Source organism: Euprymna scolopes, chromosome 46 (genome assembly GCF_053919585.1).
Source record: "Euprymna scolopes isolate OS-2025 chromosome 46, ASM5391958v1, whole genome shotgun sequence".
In the NCBI taxonomy this organism is placed as follows: domain Eukaryota; kingdom Metazoa; phylum Mollusca; class Cephalopoda; order Sepiida; family Sepiolidae; genus Euprymna; species Euprymna scolopes.
Window position 1 is genome coordinate 157,541,284 of NC_136527.1, and position 10,485 is coordinate 157,551,768.

Below are 10,485 nucleotides of genomic sequence, written 5' to 3' on the forward strand. Positions count from 1 at the left end.
CCCAGTGTGAGTTCTCATATGTCTCACTAAACTTGATTTCGCAGAACAAGAATATGCACACATTCTACAAGAATATGGTTTTTTCCCAGTATGAGTTCTAATATGTCTCACTAAACTTGATTTCGCAGAACAAGCATATGGACACATTCTACAAGAATATGGCTTTTCTTTAGTATGAGTTCTAATATGTTTCACTAATTGTGATTTCCGTAAACAAGAATATTCACACATATTACAAGTATATGGTTTTTCGCCAGTGTGAATTTTCTTATGCATCACTAAATCTGGTTTCCTAGAAAAAGAATATCCACACACTTCACAAGAATATGGTTTCTCCCTAGTGTGAGTTCTCATATGTGACTTTAAATATGATTTTCTAGAACTAGAATAATCACACACGTCACATAAATATGCCTTTTTCTCTGTGTGAGTTTTCATATGTGTTATTAAATTTATTTCATCAGAACAAGTATATTCACATTTTTCACAAGAATATGAATTTTCTGCACTGTGAGTTTCCATATGTGTTATTGAATTTGACTCATCAGAAGAAATATATTCACATATTTCACGAGAATATGAATTTTCTGCACTGTGAGTTTCCATATATGTTATTGAATTTGACTCATCAGAAGAAATATATTCACATATTTCACGAGAATATGAATTTTCTGCACTGTGAGTTTCGATATATGTTATTGAATTTGACTCATCAGAAGAAATATATTCACATATTTCACGTGAATTTGCACCTTCTGCACCGTGAGTTATTATATGTATTACTAAATTTGTTTTATTTGAACAAGTATATTCACATATTTCACAAGAATATGAATTATCTGCACTGTGAGTTTCCATATGCGTTATGAAATCTGATTCATCAGAACAAGTATATTCACATATTTCACAAGAATGCATCTTAGCACCAGTAAATGTTTATAAAAATAATGATCAGTTCAAATACCTCTTTTCATCAGTAAATGTTTAGAAAAATAATGATCAGTTCAAATACGTCTTTTCACCAGTAAATGTTTAGAAAAATAATGATCAGTTCAAATACGTCTTTTCACCAGTAAATGTTTAGAAAAATAATGATCAGTTCAAATACATCTTTTCGTCAGTTAATGTTTAGAAAAATAATGATCAGTTCAAATATCTCTTTTCATCAGTTAATGTTTAGAAAAATAATGATCAGTTAAAATACATCTGTTGACCAGTAAATGTTTATAAAAATGATCAGTTCAAATGCATCTTTTCACCAGTAAATGTTTATAAACATAATGATCAGTTCAAATCCATCTGTTGACCAGTAAACGTTTATAAAAATAATGATTAGTTCAAATACGTCTTTTCATCAGTAAATGTTTAGAAAAATAATGATTAGTTCAAATACCTCTTTTCATCAGTAAATATTTAGAAAAATAATGATCAGTTCAAATAAATATTTTCACCAGTAAATGTTTAGAATAATAATGATCAGTTCAAATACATCTTTTCACCAGTAAATATTTATAAAAATAATTAGTTCAAATGCATCTGTTTACCAGTAAATGTTTAGAAAAATAATTAGTTCAAATACATTTGTTGGCCAGTATATGTTTAGAAAAATAATGATCAGTTTAAATACAACACCAGTAAATGTTTAGAATAATAATGATCAGTTCAAATAATCTTTTCACCAGTAAATGTTTAGAAAAGAAATGACCAGTTCAACGTCAGCAAAATTGTTCAACCATGAATATCTGCAAATAAAAATAAATTAAATTAATTTTTTTTTGTATTTACATTCAGTTTGTTTTATTTTAAATTGTAAAATATTTCTAAAATTTCAGACTTTAAATTAATTCATTTTTTATGTTTTAATTATTCAAATAAAAATTGTCTCCGTTTACATGGTATTCGTTATCGCACGTTAATATGTTTTACATTGAATGAGAATTTCAAACTGAGATTTGATTCATTCTTTTGACTGTCATTATCATTTACATGAAATTGACTTTTTTAGTGAACGTTTTCTATCCAAATAACGAAAGACTGGTTCAATTATACTTTGATACGTAGAGCTTTCAGGAGTGATACACCTAGCGGACTGTACTCTAAAATAGATAGGATCAGGAAAATATTCATTAAAATTGTTATCAAGATCTTATTAAAAAAGGGAGGTCTTAAATTATGCAAAATAAATATGTTTTTAAAATGTATACTTTATTTCAAATTACATTTTTGAGAAAAGTGTATAATTGAAAGACAGATTGTAAGTATTATCATAACTGGTTTCCATTTTGTTTTTACACAGGCATCACCACATTATCAAGGTCAAGAGGCAACTCAAGGATAGGGGTTAAAGAGTGTACAGTAGAAATTGGACAATATAGTAATCGATAGTAATGAAAATTCGGTAAATTTGATAACTTATATGGAACGGTTCATCAAGAGCTTATTTACGTTAGACTTGAACACAACCATATTGAAGTCAGCCAGAAAGCAGGAAAACGGAAGACAATTTCACAGGCGTGCAGTTCTAAGAAAGAGGCTTTGTTCATGGAATCTACGTTTAGGTTTAAGCACAGATAAAGAGTGGGGGAATTATTGATAGTGTTTTCAGCTAGACGAGTGTTTCTTGTGAAAGTTTGGCGAATGGGGGGGGGACAATAGACTGAAGTCGAACACTTTCCATAAAAATAACGATACATAAGAGACAAACTCGCAACATCTCTTCTGAGATAGAGGTTGCAGGGAAGAGAAAAGGACATCTCCTACAAGGCTACGAAGTCTATTTTGAACTCTATCAAGGCAGGATAAGTCCTTTCTAGCAGCTCCTGCCCAGATGTAGCAACAGTATTCCATCCTTGGACGTACCTATCTCTTATATAGATAGAGAATTGCATCCCTTAAGTTTGGTATATACTATGAGACCTACCTGTCTTTTGAGCAAAGAGAGTGTGCTTTATATCAATTGCGGTAATGTTGTTTATAAGTTTAAATTCCAATGAGATGCTGATTATGTGGGGTGTGCTTTCATGCATTTAGAGAGTTGTATAAAGCAAAACAATACATTTAAAATTAAAATGGATTTGCAGTCCCCCTTCGCCTTCGACTCAAAACTTTGCTATCGGTCAGCATTTGTTTGAAAGTCAATGCTGTGTCAGTAAGTATAATAAAATAAAGTTGTTTAAGGTCATACATTGAGCTGAATTTAACAAGGCCAATAGCCACTAGTTGCATGCTCTCGTGTAATGAATGAATGTGTGAATGTAGGATTGACATGAAATTCTTAAAGATAAACTAAAATGACCGAAAAATGGGCTGAAATGACTTCAGTAAATAAAAATTTCAGGAAAAACTAATGGACGGTTATCCGTCAATCATCCAGACTACGGACCCATTGAAAACATAGATCCCTCTTTGATAAATCGGGAGAAAAAAATGGTACTCCATACCCCTTGCTTAAAAAAAATAAAATGTAAATCTGTTATAGACCGACATATGGAGTGACTTGCATGCGACTAAAAATGCCTTAGCATGGAAGCGTTTCCCCTTCCATTGCAAAGGAAAAGTTACAAATGTAAGTGCAGCATCTGTTAAGAACATATACTACACTTTAATCTTAGCCATGTGGCCAAGGTAAAGTTGCAAACGTAAGTACAGCATCTATTAAGAACAGATACTACACTTTGATCTTAGCTATGTGGCCAAGGAAAAGTTACAAACATAAGTACAGCATGTAGTAAGAACAGATACTACACATTGATCTTGGCCAAAAGGCCAAGAAAAGCTTCAAAAGCTAAGAATAGCATTTATTAACAACAGACCTTTGATCTTAATCAAAAAGGCCAAGCACAAAAGTGTTATGAACTGACCGACTGACCGACAGACAGACCGACGGAGTGATTTATAGACTTGCTTGCACGCAACTAATTCCTGACAAACCGCCCCCTTAAGTAAGACACTCTATCAAATCTCCAATACTAATGATTACTACAATACTATCTCATTGATTCCTGTACACGCAATAACCCTTATCCCTGAGTGGCCTCCAGGCCTTGATAAGTAGTGATCTTCATGTAAAAAAATTGAAAAAAAGGCTCCTAAAATTCGTACTAGAATTGTCCGCAAGGACTTGTGGCGCAGTGATTAGAGTACTTAGAAAAATCAACTGTAAAAGTGATATTCTCGTGAAGGTTGAAGGTTCAATCCTCAGTGTGGGCGACCGAATATACATTTGCGAATTACTTAGGACTTCAAAGTAATGGCTGACAGAACAAGACCATGCTATCCACGTGAAGTAAATAAAGGTTTCCGCTCGAAATTCCGTCCAAATTCCCGAGTTCGACAGAAAGATTTCCGAGTTCGACAAGACACACCTGAAGAAGGACGGAGATTATATCGACCGAAACGTTGTGAAAATCACACTCAAGATGAGAACAATAATCCGATGAATAATAATACATATAATTAATTACTTCTATGTCAATCATTTTTATATTTTAATATTTTCATTTATTTCATGATCGTTCATATTTATTAAATTGTATCAGATTTAATTACTTTATTTCAATCATTTTTATATTTTAATATTTTCATTTATTTTATGATCGTTCATATTTATTAAATTGTATCAGATTTAATTACTTCTATTTCAATCATTTTTATATTTTAATATTTTCATTTATTTTATGATCATATTTATTAAATTGTATCAGATTTAATTACTTTATGTCAATCATTTTTATATTTTTATATTTTCATTTATTTTATGATCGTTCATATTTATTAAATTGTATCAGATTTAATTACTTTATTTCAATCATTTTTATATTTTAATATTTTCATTTATTTTATGATCGTTCATATTTATTAAATTGTATCAGATTTAATTACTTCTATTTCAATCATTTTTATATTTTTATATTTTCATTTATTTTATGATCATATTTATTAAATTGTATCAGATTTAATTACTTTATGTCAATCATTTTTATATTTTTATATTTTCATTTATTTTATGATCGTTCATATTTATTAACTTGTATCAGATTTAATTACTTCTATTTCAATCATTTTTATATTTTTATATTTTCATTTATTTTATAATCGTTCATATTTATTAAATTGTATCAGATTTAATTACTTCTATTTCAATCATTTTTATATTTTCATTTATTTTATGATCGTTCATATTTATTAAATTGTATCAGATTTAATTACTTCTATTTCAATCATTTTTAATATTTTCATTTATTTTATGATCGTTCATATTTATTAAATTGTATCAGATTTAATTACTTCTATTTCAATCATTTTTATATTTTTATATTTTCATTTATTTTATGATCGTTCATATTTATTAAATTGTATCAGATTTAATTACTTTATGTCAATCATTTTTATATTTTTATATTTTCATTTATTTTATGATCGTTCATATTTATTAAATTGTATCAGATTTAATTACTTTATTTCAATCATTTTTATATTTTAATATTTTCATTTATTTTATGATCGTTCATATTTATTAAATTGTATCAGATTTAATTACTTCTATTTCAATCATTTTTATATTTTTATATTTTCATTTATTTTATGATCGTTCATATTTATTAAATTGTATCAGATTTAATTACTTTATTTCAATCATTTTTATATTTTCATTTATTTTATGATCGTTCATATTTATTAAATTGTATCAGATTTAATTACTTTATTTCAATCATTTTTATATTTTCATTTATTTTATGATCGTTCATATTTATTAAATTGTATCAGATTTAATTACTTCTATTTCAATCATTTTTAATATTTTCATTTATTTTATGATCGTTCATATTTATTAAATTGTATCAGATTTAATTACTTCTATTTCAATCATTTTTATATTTTTATATTTTCATTTATTTTATGATCGTTCATATTTATTTAATTGTATCAGATTAAATCACTTCTATTTCAATCATTTTTATATTTTCATTTATTTTATGATCGTTCATATTTATTAAATTGTATCAGATTTAATTACTTTATTTCAATCATTTTTATATTTTCATTTATTTTATGATCGTTCATATTTATTAAATTGTATCAGATTTAATTACTTCTATTTCAATCATTTTTATATTTTCATTTATTTTATGATCGTTCATATTTATTAAATTGTATCAGATTTAATTACTTTATTTCAATCATTTTTATATTTTCATTTATTTTATGATCGTTCATATTTATTAAATTGTATCAGATTTAATTACTTTATTTCAATCATTTTTAATATTTTCATTTATTTTATGATCGTTCATATTTATTAAATTGTATCAGATTTAACTACTTCTATTTCAATCATTTTTATATTTTTATATTTTCATTTATTTTATGATCGTTCATATTTATTAAATTGTATCAGATTAAATCACTTCTATTTCAATCATTTTTATATTTTCATTTATTTTATGATCGTTCATATTTATTAAATTGTATCAGATTTAATTACTTTATTTCAATCATTTTTATATTTTCATTTATTTTATGATCGTTCATATTTATTAAATTGCATCAGATTTAATTACTTTATTTCAATCATTTTTATATTTTCATTTATTATCATATTTTTATATTTGTGATTTCAATTTTATATCCTTTACCTTATTTTTTGATGGTTCATATTCATAAATTATATTACATTTAATTACTTCTATTTCAATCATTATTATGTTTTTTATTTCGTGATTTCACTTTATAATCCTTTAATTTAATTTTTTATCGTTCATAATTATTAAATTATATTAAATTGAATTATTTATATTTCAATCATTATTATATTTTCTTTATTTCGTAATTTAAACTTTTAATCCTTTAACTTAGTTTTTAATTGTTCATGTTTAGTAAATTATATCAAATTAAATTATTTATATTTTGATTATTATATTTTTATATTTTGGTATTTCACTTTTAATCCTTAAACTTATTTTGTGATATTTATAATTATATATTTATTAATCAAATTGTATAAAATTGTATTCTATTTTAACTATTATTCTATTTTTATAGTTTGTGATTTAGCTTTCTAATCCATTAATGTATTTTTTATCGTTCATATTTATTAAATTATTATATTTTATAGTAATATTGTTACTATTATAATAATCAGCATACAAATATATTCTTATCAATGATATTCATATGATAGATAGATAGCATAACGTGTTCATATATCATTCTGTTTATAGGTTCAATATTATTTATATCTAATATATTTACCAGCAAGTTTTCATATAGTTTACCACATACATTTTAAATTACTCATATAGAACAAGGTTGGAAAATAAAGTTGTTGCCGTAGAAAAGACGATATGATTCCATTTCCCTTTGATAATAACAAGTTTTCTTTTTTTGTTGCAAACCATTTACTAGTTGGCCAGTTGTGTAAAAATCCAAAGGCCAATAGGAACCTTCTATTATGTCTGAAAGTGACATAAGGTTAAACGAATCTACATTGAGGCAATAGGACTATATATATATATATATATATATATATATATATATATATATATATATATATATATATATATATATATATATATATGAACAAATGATTAATAAAACATGTTAAAAGACATTTTGAAAGAGAGTTACAAACATATTTAATTTTAAAAAGGAAGCACAAGATAAGTGGATAGTCCTTAATATATATATATATATATATATATATATATATATATATATATATATAACTACTTCATTTACTCACATAAATTTAATATACGAAAGTATAGATTTATGCGTAAACTTTAAGTATTTACTTCAAAAGTGCTCAATACGTAGGTAGAGCTAGTTAGTATATATATATATATATATATATATATATATAGTTAGTATATATATATATATATATAGTAATTTATAAAATATATATGGCGATTAAGCTATTACTATATATATATATATATATATATATATATATATATATATATATATATATATATATATATATATATATATATATATTAGTTTTAGATTCCGAATATCGAACTATACTGATTAGTTTTTTTAATTGATGAATTATTACTATTTTGATTATATATTAATTTGATATATATTATTTATTTTTCTTTCCTAAATAAATTTAACGTAAAATGAGCACCTACTTTATGTCCAATCAGCGCTCAACGAGACATGTAATCGTTCACCATTTCAAGTTTTGAAAAAAAAAAGGGAAGGGGGTTTATAATTAGTTTAGCTTTCTGACGTATTTTTTAAGCAGATTAGAATTCATCTATCGTTAATTATTCTGTAATTTCACCAAACAATTTAGTAAATATAAAATACCGTAAATATCTTTATTGGCTTTCATGAATATAAAAAAAAAATCAAAATTAATATGTTTTTAAAGTGTCATTCTATTTATTCATTTTTATATAGATATATATGTATATATAAAACGGGGGTTGTTTAATTATTCTGAAATTTTAATGTTAGATTTGGGTGGGGGCATTTTTTACTCATCCATTTTATTTTTTGTTCTGTTTCAAATGAACACAACCTCTTTTAATTAATAATGTTATTATTTAGAAAGCCATTCTTAGTATGCACCAAGTGTTTTTGTTAATTAGCATTGTTTTGAAGCGTTTATTTTGAAATAAATAAATAAAAACTAGTGCCGGATCTTCGTTCGAACAAGAAGAAAAATAGCTGACATGCAACAGTTACCTCGGGAATCTTATCAATCTCTCCAAAATTGAAAATTAAACACAATACTAGTATAATTCCACCCAATAAAATGTAACAGTGACACTCCTTTGTATATTTAATTGTGAAAGTAAAGAATAGTTTTAAAAATGTAAACTTTTTTCTCCACAAAAAAAGAAAGACGCCAGAAACCAAAAATCAATCGGACGCCCCCTCCTCATCGTATGACAGATTTAGAAACTGGGAATGATTACGTTTTGTTGGCAATTGTCTGGCAATTAAATCGGTGTTCAGTTTACATTAAATTTATAATGGAAAGTGATACCCTACTCTAAAATCTTAAATATTTATTACGGTTTTATTTCCCTTTTGCAGAAAAAATTTGAGACATTTGAAACGTAATAAAAAAAGATTTTAAATTCTTAGTGGGAGTAAACTACGGTTGCAAATATTTTACAACAATGTTTTTCTACATTAAATTTCTGTTAATTTGTGATGGCCAATAAATGAGTATTCATTTTATGTCAACTTTATAAAAGAAAGTAATGTATTGTTGCCTGTGCATCTGTTACCGCGCGATATTTTAAATAGTGTGTTTAAGTTAAAACCATCCCCTCCCGATGTTAAGAAAGGATTTTTAAATAATAGCATGATGGTTTCAATACGGAACATAGATTCACACGTATCGTGATTTCTATTTTTAAATGTAAAATACTGGATAAAGCATAAAAGCTCAAACGGAATTCTTTAACGACAATTAAAAAAAAAATATTGTGTTGATGGTAAACATTATTATTTTAACAGAAAATCACATAAGTTTTACTAAAATAAACACATTTTTGACAACAATATAAATCTCAGATTGAAGAATATATTTTTAGGAGATTTTTCAAATCGGAAATTCATATAGTTTATTCACGTTTGTTATAAAGCAAGGCAGAAGCAATATTTTCATAGGATTACAATAAAAAAGTAAACTTATTTTAATGTTTCAGATTAATTTAAAAATGAACTAAATACTAAATACTCACCTTTTATTCCATGAATTCAATACGAAAAAAAAAAGGCGGGATGAATTTGTTTTTTGTTTTGTTCTTTGTGTTCAAAACAGAATTTTTTTTCCTTGTTAGGATTTCTTTAGTAAATTCATACAACTTTTGTTTCGTGTGTCCAATTCATTAAGAAATAAAATATATGAAAATATAAAAGAATAAAAAAATAGAAGATGAAAAACACGATTTAAACGTGAAATTATTTAAAGAGAAAATCAACTGAATTTAAAGGCCATCGTAATAACACGGTGTCATCATTATTTCGTTCCTCGTGTAAAAATATCTGTTAATTAGTTTAATGTTCGAAATGTTTTACTAACAAGTTTAGATTAAAACTTGTCAATACTCCATGCTTTATTAAATTTCTCTTTTCTATTTAATAAACCTATTCTTTGTATTTCATTAAAATATACAAAATACATGAAGCTTGTGTGTCATTTCTTAGGATGGCAACGGATTAAACACAACACAACGACCGATATGTGTGCGTCTTTATTCTCCTCTGTAAACGTAAGTCGTCCCAAGGGGCTTAACTCCAAACGGTGAACACCCTGAATAGTTCCTCAGGCAACATTCTCCCTCTTCTCAAAGACAAGAAAAAAAATTGATAAGAATTAAACTAAAATATATATATATATATATATATATATATATATAAAGAAAAGTGACCTACGTATTCATTGGTCTGACTACCCTCCTGCATAACAAGGATTATTCTGCCCTTTTCACTTTTTTTGTGAAATCATAAAATCTC

At 25.6% G+C, this 10,485-nt stretch overlaps 1 pseudogene; it reads right to left on the reverse strand.

Annotated features, from left to right (window-relative positions):
* Window positions 1-3,633: 3,633 nt before the first annotated feature.
* Window positions 3,634-3,777, reverse strand: LOC145271750 (U2 spliceosomal RNA; annotated as a pseudogene).
* Between the last annotated feature and the right edge of the window lie 6,708 nt (window positions 3,778-10,485).